The sequence below is a fragment of the Pelmatolapia mariae genome, linkage group LG3_W, assembly GCF_036321145.2.
Source record: "Pelmatolapia mariae isolate MD_Pm_ZW linkage group LG3_W, Pm_UMD_F_2, whole genome shotgun sequence".
NCBI classification, from domain to species: Eukaryota; Metazoa; Chordata; class Actinopteri; order Cichliformes; family Cichlidae; genus Pelmatolapia; species Pelmatolapia mariae.
This window is the reverse complement of record NC_086229.1, coordinates 76268498-76288037: the sequence shown is the minus strand read 5'-3', so window position 1 is coordinate 76288037 and position 19540 is coordinate 76268498. Positions and strand designations below refer to the sequence as shown.

Here is a 19540-nt window from a genome sequence, read left to right as displayed (position 1 = left end):
GGGTAAAGACATTACTTCAGTATTGTTTTATATTTATATATATTTGCCTTCTGCTGACCATCACCTCAGGTTCACCATTACAGTTTCAGCATACAGATGTCTAAATATGAACACATTCAAAAAAATCATGTCTCAGAAATAAGCACAGCTGTTCATGTTTGTCATTATAGTTTTATTTGTAAGAAAATTGTGAACTTCATATTGTGTATCAAGTCAAAGAACATTTGACAAGTCTGAGTCATTCCTTTGCCCTATGAGAGCTGGAATAAATATATATCCTGACAGTTACAGTTGAGCAAACTTCAGTGAAATGTTGAAACAGCAGAGACAGGTAGAAATGGGATCAGATTAATCTTTGCTTAGTCAGATACCTCCTGTGTTCAGTCCATCATATTAAAAAACAAACAATAGCACGATCCGTGTGATTTTGCATCCATTTCCAAATTGTAGTCAAGCAGCCCAGTCTCATAAATAGGTAACAGAAATGTCTCTAATGTAGACGTGTACAGTCTAGTGTAAGCATTAAAAGATCATAAAGGAAACACTACTATTTATGTGAAACTAATTGTAATAAAAAAATGAGCAGGTGCTTTACAGATTTATAAGAAAGAATCCGAAAACAACACTTTTTTTGGTCTAAGTGGTCAAAGTAGAAAACAGAACTGATGTTCAAGAACAAACCGTAGCTGCACTAATATTACACATCTCCATTGTTGTGGTGAACAGACATGTTGCTTTTAAAACCACACGCAGTGTGTGACCATGACTGTCCACTGAGACCATGAACGCCACTTCGCTGAAGTCTTCTTCTTCTTGCCATCAAAATGGAAGCAGAAAGAGCACGAGCTGCTTTGATCTACTGAAAGGAAAAAGCAGAACATATGAGCTGAAACCATTAAGATAGAAACAATCGTTCAATGCAGTGTCTCAGGTAGCTTAGCCTGCTGCAACTGTTGATACAAGCTCAGTACAGTTAACACAGTGTCGGGGAACTCCAGTGCGGGAACTAGTGGCTTTAGGTTTGTAGTCATTTAACTTTCATCCATTCATTCATTTAATTCAGGAGGAAGAAATGTTAGGTTGGTGCAGGCTGGTTACATGCATTTGGTCCCATGCTGTCTTTAACCAAATGACTTGGTTCACTTTATGGCTGGGCTGTATGTGGGGTTATATCATGTTATTTGGGCAGGAGTACCTGTTCTCTGTTAGGCTTAGAAAGTTTCTCCATAAGCAGAGCTTCTAACTCTTATAGCTTCTAGCACATCTGTAGCTGTGCAGGCTGACAGGTTTTTGGTGGCTCTTTTTACCCCACACTGGTTGTGAGTGTGTAAATAGCCCCACTAGTTCTTTGGGGTTGCAGTTAACTTGGGAGGAAGGGGTGGGTCTGCCAGGACTAGATGAATAACAATTATCTGGGATACATACATTTCATAATGCATGCATATATCTCTATCAATTAAACCTGGTCTGAGTGCTGCCATTTTTTACATTCAGTTATTTCTCTTAGAAATGTTGGATGTAAATAATGAATGTGTTACAGTTAAAGTGAAACACTGGTCAGTGTAAATGGCTCATTGGGACATAGAAACCTTTAAATTAAATCCCATCACCTGATATCGAGTGTCAAACAATATCAAAGCTGTAAAAGCTGTTTACAGTCAGAATTTATAAAAACTATGATTGTAAATTAATTCAAACAAGTGAGCTTTTCTCTTTGTGTTGAATATCAACACTGTGACTTCTTAGACTGTAAGCTTCACATCAGCACAGTTGTAGAAGCCGTCACTCCAAATGTCTTTTGATAACAAGAAAAAAATACCTTGTCAGTACAGGGCCTGAAGTTCTTCTCCAAACATCTTCTGCCATCAGCTTTGTCTGCTGGTTTGAAGACAATAAACCACAAAAAAGATGATTTAGTCACTTTGTCTGCATCATGCAGCTCGAATGTGTTGTGCAACGATGTTAAATAGCCGTCGTTATCCCTCTCATGTGTCAGTAGGATTGTACTGTACAGCATCTCATTCATATGTGAGGAATGCTTATGTAACACGATAACAGACGTCTGGTCTTACATCATTAAAATATAACGGGCAGGAGATATAAATATAAAAATATCAAAATATTACATTTTATAGCTGACAGATATTACTAAATAGATAGAATTTACTAAATGGTTGAAAACATGAAAAATATGTCCATAATCACAAATGACCATGAGAGCCAGTAGAATTAATTCAACTGGACACTCAAAAGATGTCCTTAAATGCTCTTTAAGTGGCAGAACAAATGAACAAACAGTTAATCGCTTACTTGAGATGAAATCTGCTCAGCTACTTTGAAAACAGCTTCTAACTGGTTCCTCCTTTAACAGGATGACTGCTCAGGGGTAAGGCCATCATGCAGTCCAGCAACCTTTATGGTTCTGCTTTGATTCACCAGGAACTATTAGGGAAACCTTTCAGTGCCTCCTGTGAGAGACACAGGCATAAACACACAAACATTTATTAACATGTTCCACAGTCTTCCAGTTTGATTTTCTCATCCTGTGGACAACAACGTACAGAGATGCAGGTTTATTGTTAACTTTTGTAAGGTTTCTTTACTGAACATATCCAGCTGCAGCTCCACTGTGATCCTGAACTGGATAAGCACTTAAGAAAATGTGTCAATAAATGGACATACATCAGTTTACTATATTTATCCAAACAGACTGGACCAATAATGCTTCACTGAGTTAGAGACTTTAACAGTCTCTTCTATGTATGAATGTCTCGTGCTGATGGACCTGCAAACGTGACAACAAAGGTTTTTCAGACTACATGTAGCTGTCCTCTATGTCAGCTAACACATTTACATTCATGTCACACTTATTTCTGCTTTCCCATTTTTATCATTATTACTTACATTTTGATTAGATACCTTGAGTTTGTAAATGATCAGATTACATAATTGGAATACAATTCAATACAATTCATGTATCCAATTCAAGGTCGCGGGATGATGAAGCCTATCCCAGCTGATACAGGACAAAGACAGGACAGGCTGCCAGTTTATCGCAGGGCTAACACAATACGTGTGACAGAAAATCCACTTAAATGTTTGATATTTCTAATAATAATCATAATTATTATTTAAAATATTATTTAAAGGTTTCTTTATAAATACATTTAGAATTTTTTATAACCCCTAGAATATAAACCTGAGCTGTTTCAGATTCTGACCTCTGACCTCAGTGACCAGGCTGTGTCCTCACTGCAGCTCCCTCTTGGAAGTATGTCTGCTTCTTTTCTTCCCCCAGTGATGACCGCCTGCCCTGAATATCACATACTGTACCTGAGGAACAAAAAAGGACAAACACTTGCCTTCATTTAAGAAGTACATTCATACAGAGGTAATCTATGGAAACACACTAGTTCACCCTTTGGGAGGAATCAGTTCCTGTGAAACATTTCTGTAAATCAACATCGTGGAGAATGAAATGAGTTCTTCAGGTGACTCAGCAGATCCACACTGACAAATAAAACTTCTGTGGAAGAAGAATCTGGATTTTTTTTATTTCCAATCCAGTTAAACTACTAAGGATTGAGCAACAGTGCTCATATTTGCTCTTCTGAAATCTGTGTTAAGCAACAACAAACATAAATTAGTAACAAAAATACAGCTGAGTAGAGGCTTTACAAACCACCAGCAGCCATAACGCTAAATTTTAATCTTCAAATGTTTCTGAGCCGTCTTCAACCTGTTTTTAACAGAGAAAAGTCCCACAGTCAATGCAGCCTGAATGAAATCCTGATTCCAGATGTTCAGCACACACAGAGACACAGAGGTACTGTTTAAAGTTTAGTGTTAACCTGAGTCACTGATCATTTACAGTATTACAGTCTGGCAGTCTTTGCATGATGTCCACGTCACTGTAAGTTTCTAGCTCTCTCAGGTGTGACAGGTGTGCCAGCAGGAAAGAGTAATAATAACCTGCATCCTGAGGTTTGTCATGCAGGATTAAAAGAGCCAGGCTTTGTTCACACAGCTAGGGTTGTAGTTTACACTGACCCTGGGTCAGTATAAATATCATACAGTTTAAACGAAGCACTGAAACTTGCACATATTCATTAGAGATGCATTGAAGCAAATCGGGATATTTGCTGTCAATCTGTGGCTGCGATTAATCACTTTACTGGAAACTTTATTAACTAGTAACTTCATCAGTCATGACAGAAGCTAATATTTCTGTGCTAACATCGTTTAAACAGTAACAGCTTTACTACAATATAAGCTAACGTTTACACCGTAACTTTAAGCTAGCACCATAAAGACGGTAAAACACGTAATAATATCTACAAATGCATCTTAAAGCTGTTATATTAGCACTCGGTGTATTACTAACATAACCACATTAACATTATTGACACTCGCTGACTTTTAATAGTCATTCTATAAATGCTGTCCGTTTAAATGGTCTTACCTGGAACACTGCTGTATCCACCGGATTCCAGCCAGAGTGGATTCTGGAGTCTTCCACGCTCCTGTCAGTGATCCTCCATCTGGATGGATGATAACAACCTTCTGAACAATCTAGCAGGTGGATGGCCCACATCTATGGGACTGATTTCTGCTAATAACGCCCATTGTATGGACCGATAGCAGCCGAAGCGGGTGAATAAAGTCACCCAGTCGCTAGCTGTGCCATTACCCAGCATGCACCACTCCCTCCATAAATGCAATAAACGATACAAAAGTAATGGCCTATAATTAATTTAGCTGCTGTATCTGCTGTTTCTCAGGTAGTTGTTTACAATATATAATATATTGTGTTTAGTACACGTCACTACAATGTGATTTCGGAAATGTATAAATATACGGACAACAGGCTCTTCCGCGGCAATCTCTTGTCGTCAATAAACAACGATTAGGGAGCTCTATAGTATTCAATAGGAGGACCCTGCACGTCAATTCTCGACGCGAGGGGGGTACCCTGCGCGTCGATAAGTGAAGCAGAGGGAGCCTGACCATGCGTCACACATTTGACGAGTTGGGAGTGAGAACGTGTTGGTAAAATAGTATTGGGAACAAATTACGACTCAAACGTGCGCGTGCATGTTGGCGCGCGCATAGCCGATACAATCGGTTACGTAAACAAAAGCGCTAAAACTCTGCTCTGGTTGTTACCATTGTTACGGCAGAAAGGGAAACGAAGGGGCATTAAAGCCTCACAGAAAACGGGGGAGATTAAGGTCAAAGTTTTTCGAGTGACTAGTGAGATGAAGTCAATTCCCTGTGCAACACCGAGGAGTAATTTAAGGGCATGACCGTGAAGAACAAAATAATTCAGTTTTCCGGATATCCGAGCAGCCTCAGGTAAAAGCACCTACAAAAGAAAAGTGCCACAACTTTTAGTCATTTGATATTCTCAAACTAAGAAACAGCATCTGATTTCTTCACATTTCTTCATGGGCAAAAGTATTTAATAAATACTAATATATATATATTATCATTAGAAGCAGCAAATTACACAGCAAAATTACGAATCAAAGTGAAAGTAAATTGCGCGCCCTGTTCAGATCATTTTTTAACATGCGTGCTAACAAATAAACATATCAAAATAAAAATGTCAGTGTTAAAACGGGAACAGATTTTTTTTTTTTTTTTTTTTTTACAAAAAATATGTTTAAGAGGCAAAGTTTCCTGAAAACCTCGCTCTAACAGCGTCGTTATTTTCTCAGTCAAAACACTCGGAGACGTTATTTACAGATTCACCTCCGGGATGTGCCATGTTGTGAGAAGACCAGCCTGTAATAACGAGCAGCGATCTTATTGACATTAAAACGTGTTGTCTTCCGGGGTGGACAAATAACACTGTTTTTTGGGTGCTGTGAGAAGAGTACACAGGAAGCGCTTACAAAGAGGAAAATAAGCGTTCAGTAACTTCACTCTTAGAGAGTGTATCGCCACTAAAATGATTTCATGCATCTGTAGTCCCCTGTAGATCATAATGCAACACTTGTGTAGGAAGAAGTGTGTTTGCATTTACAGAGAATTGCACGCTTCTATAGTTTGATAACATTCATTCCATTACCAGCTGAGGTCTATTCTACAAATGATAATGTATATATCTATGTACAAAACAAATCCTGTCACTAAACGTGGTAGTGGCCTTGAGGTGAGATAGCTAAACAACATTCTGATGATGCATTTCATTATATTATATTGGAATTTGTAAGGGGAAAAAATTGCTATTCCACATATCTAATGTCACAGTTAACAAATAAAGCACTGTCCAAATTTTTAGAAACCAAAAGAGTAAAATGGTATCCTCTTATAAGTTTAGGGGAAAATGTATGAAACGTTTTTATTTTATGCGCATTGTGACAACACTATTTGTCATAACTGTGACTATTTTTTTTTAAGTGTCAAGTGCCAAGCAAAAAGAAAGGAATTGCTCCAGTTACAACTGCACAATTATTATGCTTAGCTTTAAAGCCCCTGATGTACAGAGCTGATTAAACTGGAATGAGTTCATATCTGGAAAAGACACAACATAAACCTCTCAGATCCAATTGTTTCACAAAGCTCAAGTGATCACTTCAATCATCCACCTACGGATCACAACAAAGCTACCATTTCAACAGAGCACATACTATAGAAATCAGTTTGGAATAAGTTGGGAAAAAGCCCATGCTATGAGATCACGGCTTTATTAGTGCAACGTTCATTGTCTCTCACTCCAGTGAATAAACAGTAAGGTCCTTCAGTTCTTGGATAATGGCAAAATTCTTTTGTAATTTTGCCTGACTACACGAAAAGTTTAAAATAAAAATCAACCTGTGGATGTGCAGAGTTTTAGCTTTAATTCAAGGAGTTTAACAAAAACAACCAAATAAATAAATACATTTGCCTTCGCTACTTAGAATTTTATGCATACTGTCCAGTTTCAGATGATTAAAAGTTATTTGTCCTGCGAACATACTTTTAAATATAAGGATTGTTGTATATGTTTCCTTTGCAGTCAATAAATGCCTGAGGTCTAGAAGCCATTGACATCAGCAAATCCTGTGTTTCCTCCCACGAGATGCTCATCCAGGCCTTTACTGCATCCACCTTCATTTGCTGCTTGCTTATTGGTGTATTGTCTTGTCTTCAGTAACTAAAACGCTGCTCTGTTGGGCTGACATCAGGTGACTAACTTTGACATTTAAGAATATCCCATTTATTAGCCTTGAAAAACTTGGGTTGCTTTTGCAGTTTGCTTTGGGTCAGTATACATTTGCACCATGAAGTTCTTCCTGATCACTTTCCTGTGTTAAATGCAAGTGGTAGAGAATTACTTGCCCAATGAGCTTCTTATGTTCGCTTGTCTCCTGTGTGAAGAGGGGCAGAGTTTTGGAGTAATGCCCCAAAATCAAGAAGATGCATTCAGAGAAATTTTGTTTTGACTGTATAATGTAAGATGTGTAACCTCAAACATTCAACAGAGAAGGGAATTCAATCTGATTAAATCATATGTGTGATTTTAAGCCAAAGTACACTTCTCACTCTTCAATGCTATCACAGCCCAGGTTTCATATTTGAGTGAAGGGTAAACATTTGTCCCACGGTTATTAGTAGACATCTAGAACAATTAATGGAACTGAGTTATCATTAATTATTACAGTGCATTTACTGTGACTGTGCTTTTTAAAAAAAAAAAAAAAAAAAAAAAAATTCAGGGCCCTGTAACTGCAGGTCCAAAAGGGAAATGGTTAAAGATAATAACCAGTAAAACTGTGTTTTTCCTTTGTGTGTATGTTTCAAGATGATTTGTTTTTCTTACAAATGCAGTAGTGAATTAAGACTCCAAACTGCTTTGTGACTTTGGAATCCAACACATTTGTCATCCAAGTAGTGCTAAGGCATCTTGAGTAGGCATCTACCTACGAACAAATCCAAAGTAGGACAGGTCTCTCTATGTTATAAATCAGTAATATTTGGTGTCTCATTTCACCAAATTTTATTCATCCAACTGCTCTTGATGTAGCAGAGAAATTGAGAAAAAAAAAGGTTAAAGTCATAGAATCAAAAGAATGTAACAGACTCCCAAAGCACTGTAAAGAAAGATGTGCTAAAAAAAATTTAGCAATTTCTATAAAAAAAAAGATTTTTATGTACTTTGTCAGCTCTTTTAAGTAACCTTTCTCTGTTGCTTTTAAGCCGACTCAGCCAGTTAAATGGTGTAAGCATTTTTTGGCATCAGGGATGCTGAAACTCAAGATGTCCTTGGGTAACTGTAATTGGTATCATCGTCTTTTTCTTCTTCATGTTCAGGTACCAGAGATTACTTTTACTAGCAGCTGAAGAAGCAAGCTTGAAGAAAAACAGAATAAAATGGGGAAGCTCTACTGTGTCAACATTTTTGGAATAATGGGTACTGTGAATTCGATCGACTTGGCGAACACTGAGGAGCAATTTAGGAGCATGACCGTGAAGCATCTGAAGGACAAAATAAGCCAGACTTTTCCAGTTACTCCAGGTAAAAGCAATGGGAAAAGAAAACTGACACAACTTGCAGTCATTTGATATTGTCATGCTAGAAAACAGCATCACATTTCGTGGAAATTCTTGATAAGTAAACTTCTTCGGTACAATTCATCATCCCGCATTTAAACTAAATTCGGAATGTGCGGCATGTTTAGATGAATTTTAACATCTGAATTTGCCTCCTGAATATAAACAAATCAGAATAAAAATATCTTTATTTAAACTGGTAAAGATGTTTTTAACTTCTGAAAATTTGTGGGGAGTTTTTAGGCTAACAAAAAACTATTCTGTTTTTGGGACAAAACTTGGGGGCTGACGTGTGGACAAGCAACTCTGTTGACCATGACCAAGGCTGAACACACAGGCAACGGTTACCAAAGTAAAACCGGAAATGACAAAAAAGGAGAGCATAGCAAACAGAAACTTGACAAAACACGCTGTAACTAATATCACAATCTAAGACAAAACTAAGAATACAAAAAACAGCACCAGAAACAGGAATAAATACAAAGGAAAAACACAAAGGGCACAATAAAACAGTAAGCAAACTAGGAGTCAAGCTAAATATAAATAATGATACACTGAACTAAGAAGTTCACAAACATAAAGGGTTGGGTTAAATACCCAGGATCATGACAAGGTCCTCCTAAGCATCCAGCAAACCAGACCAGCTTTATGATGATGATGAGGTAGCATATTCTGACAGAGAAGCCCTTGGTACACCACTAACCAATTCGCATTTACAATCAATTGTCCCTACTCAGTGACACACTTGCAGAGGAAAAGACTGGTTATTAGCAACTGTATACTTTGACGATAAAGCTAGAGACTCTAGCAGACATAGTTAAAAGCAAACAGAGCAGGTGACACTGAAGCAATTTTGACATTGCTGGCTGAAGATAAATGTAAATTTGGTAAGATTAGAACTCACAATAGTGAATTGTCACCTGGCTGTATTCCCCCAAAACCCCAACCCCACAGAGGATGTATTTGCTCCCAGAGAACCTATGAATAAACCAATTATCTGTATCAGCATAAAATCATTTAAAAATTCATAAAGAAAGAATTATGTAATAGTTTCAACAACAGCAAAACAGTTATTTGTGGACTATTAAGCATTAGGTATGTCTCTTCTAAATCCATGTTAGTAAATGATTTAATACTTAACCAACATATTCATTTATTCTGCCCTTCAAAAACCTGGTAACAGAAGGATGAATTTGTTAGTGTAAATCAACCAAGATGTTGAGTCATGCTAACTGTCAGAATCCCCGTAGCACAGGCTGAGGAGGAGTGGCAGCAATCTTTCATTCTAGCTTTTCAATCAATCAAAGACGTAGACAGAGTTATAATCCATTTGAAAGCCTTGCTCCTATCTTTGTGCACCCTAACTGGAACAATCCGTTTTATTTGTTGTCATCTATCACCCATCTGGTCCTTGTTCTGAGTTTCTATGCAATTTTTTAGTCTTTAGAATTAAATTCACTAAAATCATCCACTATAATTTATAATTATCTGATTTAGTGCTCAGTTCAGATAATTATAAATTATAGTGGATGATTTTAGTGAATTTAATTCTTTGTTAGATTAATTTGTCTTCTCACAAATTGTAAATGAGCCCAGTGACTGTTTTAATAACACTCTTAATCTTGTCTTGAAACATAGCATAGAAACTGAACATTGAACAGTTTAAAAAAAACCCCTCCTTTTTTCTGACCATTTTCTCATAACATTAAATTTTAAAGTAATTAATTACTAAGGATTATGGAATGGTCAGTATATTAGATATATGTCAGAAAGTACTAAATTTTAGGTAGTCATTCCTTCACTGTTATTTTCTTCAAAGCCAAGTGCCAACACAATGCCTCTCACACAAAGCTTGATTATAGTTTTGCTAGCATTATATCCTCATTGCCTATTATGCTGGATACTGTGACACCACTGAAAAACAAAGAATCAATTCAGAGAGGTTTGAATTCATGGTATAACTTGCAACTGTATGCTTTAAAGCAGATAACTCATAAGAGGAAATGATTGGAATACTTTTCTTTGTCCTGGGAAACATTTGCTACACTAAAAAAAGTCATCAGTCCAATGTTTGATACTGATAATCGTAACAATAATATTACTACAAACATTGTATTGTTATTAAAAGATAAATTACACTTTGTGTATGTAAATGGGAGTCTTCTTAAAACTCCAAAGTTGGTCTAGGAGTTCCACAATGTTCTCTCGTGGGACCAGTTCTTCTTACACTTTATATGGTTCGCTTTAGTAATATTATTATAAAATACTGCATGGATTTTCATTGCCATGTAGATAATACCCAGTTACACTTATCTATAAAACCAGATGACACAGATCAAACTATTGGCATGCTTAAAGACATAAAGGCATCAGTAATTTTGTAGTCTTTGAATGAGACAAAACTAAAGTTTTTGTACTTGGCCCTAAAACCTGGGAGTCATGTTTGGTCATGATATGTCTTTTAAGACTAATTAAAAAAACAAGTTGGGCTTCTTTCTTTCATCTGTGCAGTATCTCTAAAATTAGATACTGTCTTATTATTTTCATTTTCGCGTTTCAAATCCGAGTCAAGGGTGACACCTGTTTCCCACAGTTATTAGTAGACATCTGGGGCAATTAATGGAACTCACTTATCATTAACTTTTACTGTGACTTTGAATATTTTTATACAGGGCCCTGTATGTCCAAAAGGTTTTTGTATTTTGTATTGTGTTTGATAAATGATTAACTCTAGGGAGAAGCTCAAAGATAGTGGGAACCTGTAATTTACTCTTTGTGTGTGTGTGTGTGTGTGTGTGTGTGTGTGTGTGTGTGTGTACATCAGAGAATCTGCGACTTATCTTTACAGATAAGCTTCTGGACAGTGACTCTAACATGCTTTGTGACTATGGAATTGAGGACCTGTCAGTCATCCATGTAGTGCTAAGACTTCCTGGAGGACCATGTCTGCCTACTGGGGAGTGCAGTGGGCTTGGTGAAAAGACAGGGAAAAGCCAGAGTATGGAACATCTTCCTCAGTTTTAAATCATTTTAATGAGCACGGATACTTGGTCTCTCATTTTACCTGTTCAAGTAAGTGAAACTTAGGATGTCCTTGACTTACTGTGACTAGTATCGACTTCTTTGTTTGTGACTTATTTATGTATTAACACCAGACAGAAAAGAAAGATACAGACCCAAGACAGTGCAGACACAACAGTGTAATAGAAAAAGTGCAACAATGACAGTGGGTTTTGCAAAAAGACTGAGAATTGTCCGAAAAGTCACTGCGTGTGTGTGTGTGTGTGTGTGTGTCACTGAGTGTTTAGGAGTCTGACGGCTTGGAGGATGAAGACTAATGTTTCGCAGTCTGGCAGTGAGAGCCCAAATGCTCCGGTATCTCTTGCCAGAAACCAGCAGAGTGAAGAGTGCGTGTGAGGGTCCTCCACAATGCTGGTAGCTCTGCGGATGCAGCAGGTGCCTGTGGTGGAGGGAGGACAGGCTCCGGTGATCTTCTCAGCTGCTCTCACTATCAGTTGTAGGGTATTGCGATCCAATACAGTGCAGTTACCATACCAAACAGTGATGCAGCTGCTCAGGACACTCTCAATAGTCCCTCTTATCTCTTGTCTTTTGTCCACGTTCAGAGACAGGTTGTTGCCTCTACACAAGTTCGTTAGCTGTTGTACCTCCTCTCTCTATGCTGACTCATCACTCTTGCTGATGAAACCACAGTTGTGTCATCAGCGAACTTGATCGTGTGTTTCGAACAGTGCATTGCTGCATGTCTGAGGGGCTCCAGTGCTTAGTGTGGTTGTGTTGGCGACTGTGGCAGCGGTGTGGTCTCTGGCTCTGCAGCAGTGGAGGCATGGTGCAGTGGGCTCAAGGGACAGTGCTAGAGTGGCTGGCAGGGCAGCTTCTGCCACTCAGTAATCAAACTCTCCCCTTTCAGTGATGCAGGTGCTCAAGAGAGCAGCTGAGTGTGGAGTGGAGAAGCATCTGAAAAGCTGACCTTCCGAACCAGAAAAAAAGGAAAAACCTATTGTGCAAATAAACACCACAAAACTGTCGCCTGAAGCTTTGTAGGATCCATTCATTTCACAGAGATGCTGTTACCAATCCAGACTGACTGAGGTCTGCCCGTCAGAAAGTCCAGGATCCAGTTGCAGGGGGAGATGTTCAGGCCCAGCAGGCTCAGTTTTCCAATGTTAAAATGAAGTTATCTGAAGTGCCTTAATGTTATGCTTTATATTAATTAAAGTGTCATATAAACCATAGAGTGCAGAACAGTATTGAATGGACATGGCCCTGATAATATTAAAGGCCTTAGGCTACGTATCCTTTAGTGGTGGAAATGTAGGAGACTCTCGCCCACGCTTGTCTGCAGAAGTTGATAACAGGGAGCCATCTGCCAGTGGAAATTTACTAGAAGGGAGTAAGGCAAGGTTGCAGCTGGAGCTGAGAAAAGATGTTTTGCAGCTAATAGACAATAACGCTATGCAACGTAACTACTAAATGCTTGTGTAACACTGTTGTTTAGACTAAAATGGGACAGTCAGTAATAAAACTGTTAAGCGCACATCGCCATTTCGAGATTCGCGGTAGCGTGTCATGCAGGACGCATCTCCCTTCCAGAAGTAATAAAAGTGTTGAAATGGTCTACTAAGCAGTGTGTTGTCTCCCACCTATGAGCAATCAAAAGAACTTGGTGAAGTGTTGATACGTAACACTAATCAGGTGCTGAGGAATGATTATGTTAAATGCTGAACTGAAATCTATGAACAGCATTGGTATATACGTGTCTGTAATGTCCAGGTGGGTGAGAGCCATAGCCTAAGTCACTGAGCCATGTTTCTGTAAAAACAAAGACACAGCAGTCCCTAAATTCCCGCTGTGTAGTCCGCTGGATGGTAAATGGACTGATTCTTATATACCGGTTTTCTACTGTATCTTAGCACTCAAAGCGCTTTACACCCATTCACACAAGCACTTTTTACTACACTGTTCCTAAGTGCTTCCTATCTAACGTTCCCATGCATTCATACTCCAATGAATGCTCCAGAGAGCAACATGGGGTTAGGATATTTGACATATTTGACATACAGAGCGGGATCGAACTAAAAACCTTCCGGTTAGTAGGTGACCAGCTCTACCACCTGAGGTACAGCCACCCCTGGAGTCGGATGTAGTCCAGTTTATTGTCCAGTGAGCAAGTGTTTGAGAGCCGAATGGATGGGAATCTGCTTCCTCTTCCTTGCACATGGTTTTTGGCAACCCATCCCTTTATAAGAATGCAGATCAAGTTATGCTACTGACAAGAAATATAGTTCATAATTTTAACCTGGAAATCATTGACAATCATTGACTTTATGTGGTTATTTTTGCAAACAAGAAGTGATTAATGTCCCTGACAGCACACCACAAAAGCCAGACAGATTGTCAAGGTAGTAAAGGGTCAGAAGATTCTAGAAAGGGAAATATATAAGAGAAATATAAGAGAATATGGGGGAGGTAGACAAAATGTTGGAAGATAAAATACCCAAAGATAATCAGATGAATGAACAGAGGAGCATTAGCAGGTTTCTTAAAATGGCTAGAAAGTCAATGAAATATTAGTATAAGTTTGGAAAAAATGTCAGCTTTTTAAAAGTCAACAAAATAAAAATGTTCATTCATTAATATGATTGATACCAAAATTACATTGGAGATCGCAGAGAGAGTGTTATAATACTGCTCATTTTTCCACTGTTCTTTTTTCAAAATGTAGCTTCAGTGTTGTTCCTCTCCCTTTTTTACTTTTTTTTTAAACTTTTTTTTTTTTTAGCAGTTACTTCTATTAATGTAAAATTCTTATTTTACAATTTACTACAGACTTTATTTTGTGTGGCATTTTTTAGAGGTTACAAAAAAGCTAGGATATATCTTAAACGTGAATTATATTTATGTTATCACTGAGTATTTTTGTCTTTTGTTGCTCTTCATGCATTCATTTTTATACAGTCTTGTAGTATATCACCCTCTTCATTTTATTTTAGCATTTCTTTGTGTAAAAATAAAAAATATATACCATTGAATGTGTAGTGTCAGTGATTTCAGACAAGAAATTTCACAAGGAAATATTAAAATGTAAACCTTTTTGTGTTTATTTATTGCCTGATTTTAATTGCAGTATTAATTAGTTACTTTCAGTCCTCTGTGCATTTCCTTTTTCAGCATTGCAATGTATTATGTTTTACAGCATAGCCCACTGAGCTCATCTGTTACCAATTCTTTGCCATTTTTATATTGATTCGCGTAACTTTTTCTGTAAATTAATTTTAAAAATATTTGTTTTACAGGGCTGTTTACGTACAGAATAATAATGTTCTGTTTAATGCTGGGTTGTGCTACAGTAGTTATCCTCAGAAGGAGAGGGTGACATCCAGGGAGTAGATTGTAACAGGTGGAGTTTATTTGCACTCACGTTGATGTTAAAACAGGGCTCCAGATGGTCACACTCTAGACCCCTGTTTTAAAGTCAATGTGAGTGCAAATAAAACAGTGCTCTAGAGTGCGACCAATTTGGTCGCAAATGTGACCAAATTTCTCAATGGTGCGACTAAAAAAAAATCTTAGGTCGCACCGGTGCAACCAGCTGTTCAGTAGCAAAAAATAAAAAGTCTCCACAACTCTGAAAGTCTCCGTGTGGTCAACAACAGACACACACTTGGCATGCCCAAAACCATGGGCTACATCCTCCTGAGGAACCGGCCTTCGCGGCCTACGTGGGCCAAGTCCTCAGAAGGTCAGGTAGGTCGGAAGTGAGCGGCTGGTGAATTTGGACGGTCTAGCTTTCAGATTTGCATCACCAGCAATGTTCCCTCTAAGCTGCACACGTGCGCAATTGCGCACTGCTGGCATGGTCTCTGCGCACAGAAAATCTGCGTTGCGCACAAAAAAAAAAATCTAACCTGAACTGAAATTAAAATTAAAACTTTAACAATTCTGTTTTGCAGTGTTAGTCAGTAAGTGACTGGCTGCTCCCGTATGGGATTAGAACGATGCCACCTTATCCCATAGTCCAGCCAATAATGCAATTCACGTTCGTATATACGCAGCTAATCAACGTCGTTGACAGGCTATGACAGCGTCCTTATGTGCCGACACCGGTGTTTTAGCTAGCAAAGTGGCGTGGCTGATGTGGAGTGAAGCCACGTTAATGACAACGTGTACAACCATTGGAGATGTGAGCAGGACAGGCGGAACAATTGACGGAAAAAGTGTGGACTTTATGCCAGTTTTTAAATTGTGTTGATAGGCCACGTAAAACCAGAGTTATGATAAAAATATATGCAATGTTCTTCCTGAATACTATCGTTGTTTATATTTACTGCGGGAAGAAACGGTAAAAACAGCGTTTTATAAGGAAAATGCTCGAAAGCACTCTCTGCCTGTGAGCAAAAACAACACCAAAAAAACCCCACCCTTTCCTATTGGTCAAAAAAAGTACCATGTTGACCAATCAAAAAATGATATGGCAACGTGGCATCTAGTTGTTAAGAAACTGAGGGAAGTTTTAGGAGTGACGGCAGTGTTTTGAGATGCGAGAGATTTGAGACGTTTAACACAAGTCTTGTGTAGTTAGTGTGTAGTGTAGTCAATAGTTTTGTTGTGTGTGTCAGAACAATGAGGCGACTGCTGAATGTTACAGGTGTTACAGGAGTGATACATCTCCTGTTGTCAGGCCTGCAGGTATCAGGCTGTTGTTCTCCTTTATCTCATAGTGGAAAGAAATAATTTTTTGGAGTGGCACAAATAATTTGTGAAGCATCAAATTTGATGCAGAACAGCTGATTGTTCTGTAAATAGTTTGAAATGTTTGTTTAAAAGCGCTTTGGCTGCATTAAAAAAAAAAAAAAAGCTGCAAAAAACTTTGCAGCTACCAGACCACATACTCATACTCATGATACAAGTCAGAGCTTTATATATATATATATATATATATATATACATATATATATATATATATACATATATATATATATATATATACATATATATATATATATATATATATATATATATATATATATATATATACATATATATATATACATATATATTAGGGGTGCAATAATACACAAAATTCATGGTTCGGTTCGATACTTTGGTGTCACGGTTCGATATTTTTTCGATACAAAAAATGTTCATGCCCTTTTAATTTGTCATTTATTAAAATTATAAATATATATTTTAACTCAAAAGTACAGTTTTTAAATTTAATGTTGCTGAAACAACAAAATAATAAAAAATAAATAAATCTATCTGATCGAGAAATCACTCTTCTTTGGAAAAGAGAGTTTATTACAGAGAAATGGCTCTTTCCAAAATAAAAGCTATACTATACGCTTCTTCTGGGGTATATTCTCAGCAGCATATGAAACATATCAGGTCCCCATAAGGAGAATCATGTGCTAACGGCTGTCTAAATGACTCGGGTAAAGTTTGTAGCATGTGTGCTTGTTGTTTTTGTCTGCTTCCACTTGTTTTTGCACTAGGATGATGTCAGCGTAAATGTGCAATCATATTCGTTGTGTTCCCTACGGTGGCCCCTAGAGACAAAACACGTACAAAATCCAAAACACATGCAAACTCCAAAACACATGCAAACTCCAAAACACTTGCAAAATCCAAAACACATGCAAACTCCAAAACACTTACAAAATCCAAAACACTTGCAAACTCCAAAACACATGCAAAATCCAAAACACGTACAAAATCCAAAACACATGCAAACTCCAAAACATGCAAAATCCAAAACACATGCAAACTCCAAAACACTTGCAAACTCCAAAACACTTGCAAACTCCAAAACACTTGCAAAATCCAAAACACTTGCAAAATCCAAAACACATGCAAACTCCAAAACACTTGCAAAATACAAAACACATGCAAAATACAAAACACATGCAAAATACAAAACACATGCAAACTCCAAAACACATGCAAACTCCAAAACACATGCAAACTCCAAATCACAACGGAAGTGCTCCAGGACGCTAGGGGCAGTGTTGAGCTCGATTTGCAAAATAAACGGCAAGTTTGTCTGTATGGGACGGTCTAGTCTCTGTCGCGCTTCCCAGGTTGCCTAGCAACCATGATACTAACCGCTGGAAACGTGTCATACAGCTTTGTTTGACAGAAATGAAGGCGAACATATTTTGTTCATTTGTTTGTTTGTTTCTACAAGAGCTTTGTGTGATTTGATAAGTATCTGAGGCTGAGACCACAGGACAGTAAAACATGATTGTTGGGCTTCATTTCTGCACTGAACAGTCATTTAAGATTAGTTAGTAAATAACATTTAGCTAATGTTATTCATGAGACTAAAGTCATATCACTTTGGTAATGTAAATATAATATGGCCAATATTATAGTTATTATATTAATCATTATTAGCTATTACAGCAGTGAACATGAACTCTGTGTCAAATACTGAGCTTCAGTACAGATTCAAGTTGCAGTTATTTATATGTCTTATCACCTTAAATCTTCACTCAAAGACAAGTATCTTTGACAGTGTATATGTAGATGTATTATATATAAGAGACAAATGTTGTTCCTTCAGTATGTTGGCATTACTAAATTTGGCTCATTGCTTACATATATTTGTAAAAGGAAAATGTACGAGCTGTGATAACTGTTTCTGATAGAATGAAGAGTAGACTGATATATTGAATATTCCTTTATTGGGTGAGAAAATCAGACCATGTCATAACTGCTTTAAGTCATACAGAATAGATATCAGAGCCTTAAACAGGCTGACTTCTGCTAAATGGGTCAAACTGGGCAGAAAGTAAACAAACACATAACATCCTTATAGAATATGATGTAACACTATAGATCAACTTACCTCAGAATATATAAAGCATATAAACAATTACAGCAATATGATGCAACACACACAGCAGTACTACTAATCCAAAATACTCAAAGCTTCATAGAACTGAAACAAACATTTATTTTTAGCTCCATTCTGCTGCTGATACATACTTTAGGTTTCTGAATATTAAACTTGTTGCTGCCTTTCATAGTGTTTAACTTGAAGGCCCTGAGTACTTTCTCCCACACTGAATACACTGGAATGATAACATTATTTGAACATTACCTAATAAGACTGATTCAGGACAGACAATTAGTTATGTTAAACTTTCCTAGCAGTCCTTCACAAACAGGGAACAGTCTGTCTATTCTCTCCATCTGTCAGCTGCTGCTGGCTCTTCCTCCTCCTCTTCCTCACACACTGCTGAGTTTGTCCTGGTGGATCATCAGGGGTGCAAAGCCTCACAGATGATGTGCAGCAGTGGGTCCCTCAGTCTGTCCTCACTCTGGACACTTGCAGTTGTCACACATGGAAATCAAATGTGTGATAAGCTGCAGGATTCAAACACAAGTGTAACTTATAAATACATGTTCATGCTTTTATTACACAATCAGAGAGAAAGAAAAAGAGAGAGAGTGCAGGACAGACAGACAGGTGACAGTCTCAGGTGTATACACTGCTACAAAACAGCACAAGAGAAGGAGGATTTAGTTTTTGTGTTATTACGAGTGCTAAACAAGAAGAGTTCCCAGATGGTACAGTGGACACATGTGTGACTCCTGTGATTAAAGCATCTTTCTTTCAGCTTAACGAGTGAACCGTCAGCTCGTTCAAACACACGTTAAAGTCCGTTTGGCTCGACACCACCGAACAGAGGCAGCAATATAACATAGCTAACATTAACAGTGCAGTGAATCCTGCTTGTGCCGTGATATTCAGGACTGCAAACCGAGCAGCATCACTGACTTTCAGATTGTTGTGTTTGTGGATATATGACTGACTTTAATTATCCATAAAATCATCACATTCTCTGTAAGATTAAGGTCGACTATTGAACGGTGTATATTTTGAAGTAAAGGCTTTAAAACCAAGTTAGTACAAACATCGCTAATGTCACATAACTTTCCCGACATGTGGCCAACAGTAATGTTTTAATGTTCT

General features: G+C 37.7%; 2 long non-coding RNA genes across 4 annotated transcripts; one reads left to right on the top strand and one right to left on the bottom strand.

The window, feature by feature from the left end:
- Positions 1–164: 164 nt before the first annotated feature.
- On the bottom strand, positions 165–4788 carry LOC134618474 (uncharacterized). Of its 3 annotated transcripts, none has more exons than XR_010091913.1 (5): positions 4463–4788; positions 3222–3333; positions 2311–2468; positions 1820–1878; positions 165–859 (listed from the first exon to the last, which is right to left on the bottom strand). It is a non-coding gene; the product is annotated as an uncharacterized LOC134618474 (long non-coding RNA). The 3 variants fall into 3 exon arrangements; XR_010091914.1 differs by having other exon boundaries at positions 165–856; XR_010091915.1 differs by having other exon boundaries at positions 1820–1875.
- Positions 4789–4931: 143 nt separating this feature from the next.
- On the top strand, positions 4932–14175 carry LOC134618468 (uncharacterized). The gene is made up of 5 exons (XR_010091912.1): positions 4932–5355; positions 7004–7172; positions 8299–8503; positions 11363–11610; positions 11847–14175. It is a non-coding gene; the product is annotated as an uncharacterized LOC134618468 (long non-coding RNA).
- The last annotated feature ends 5365 nt before the right edge of the window (positions 14176–19540 follow it).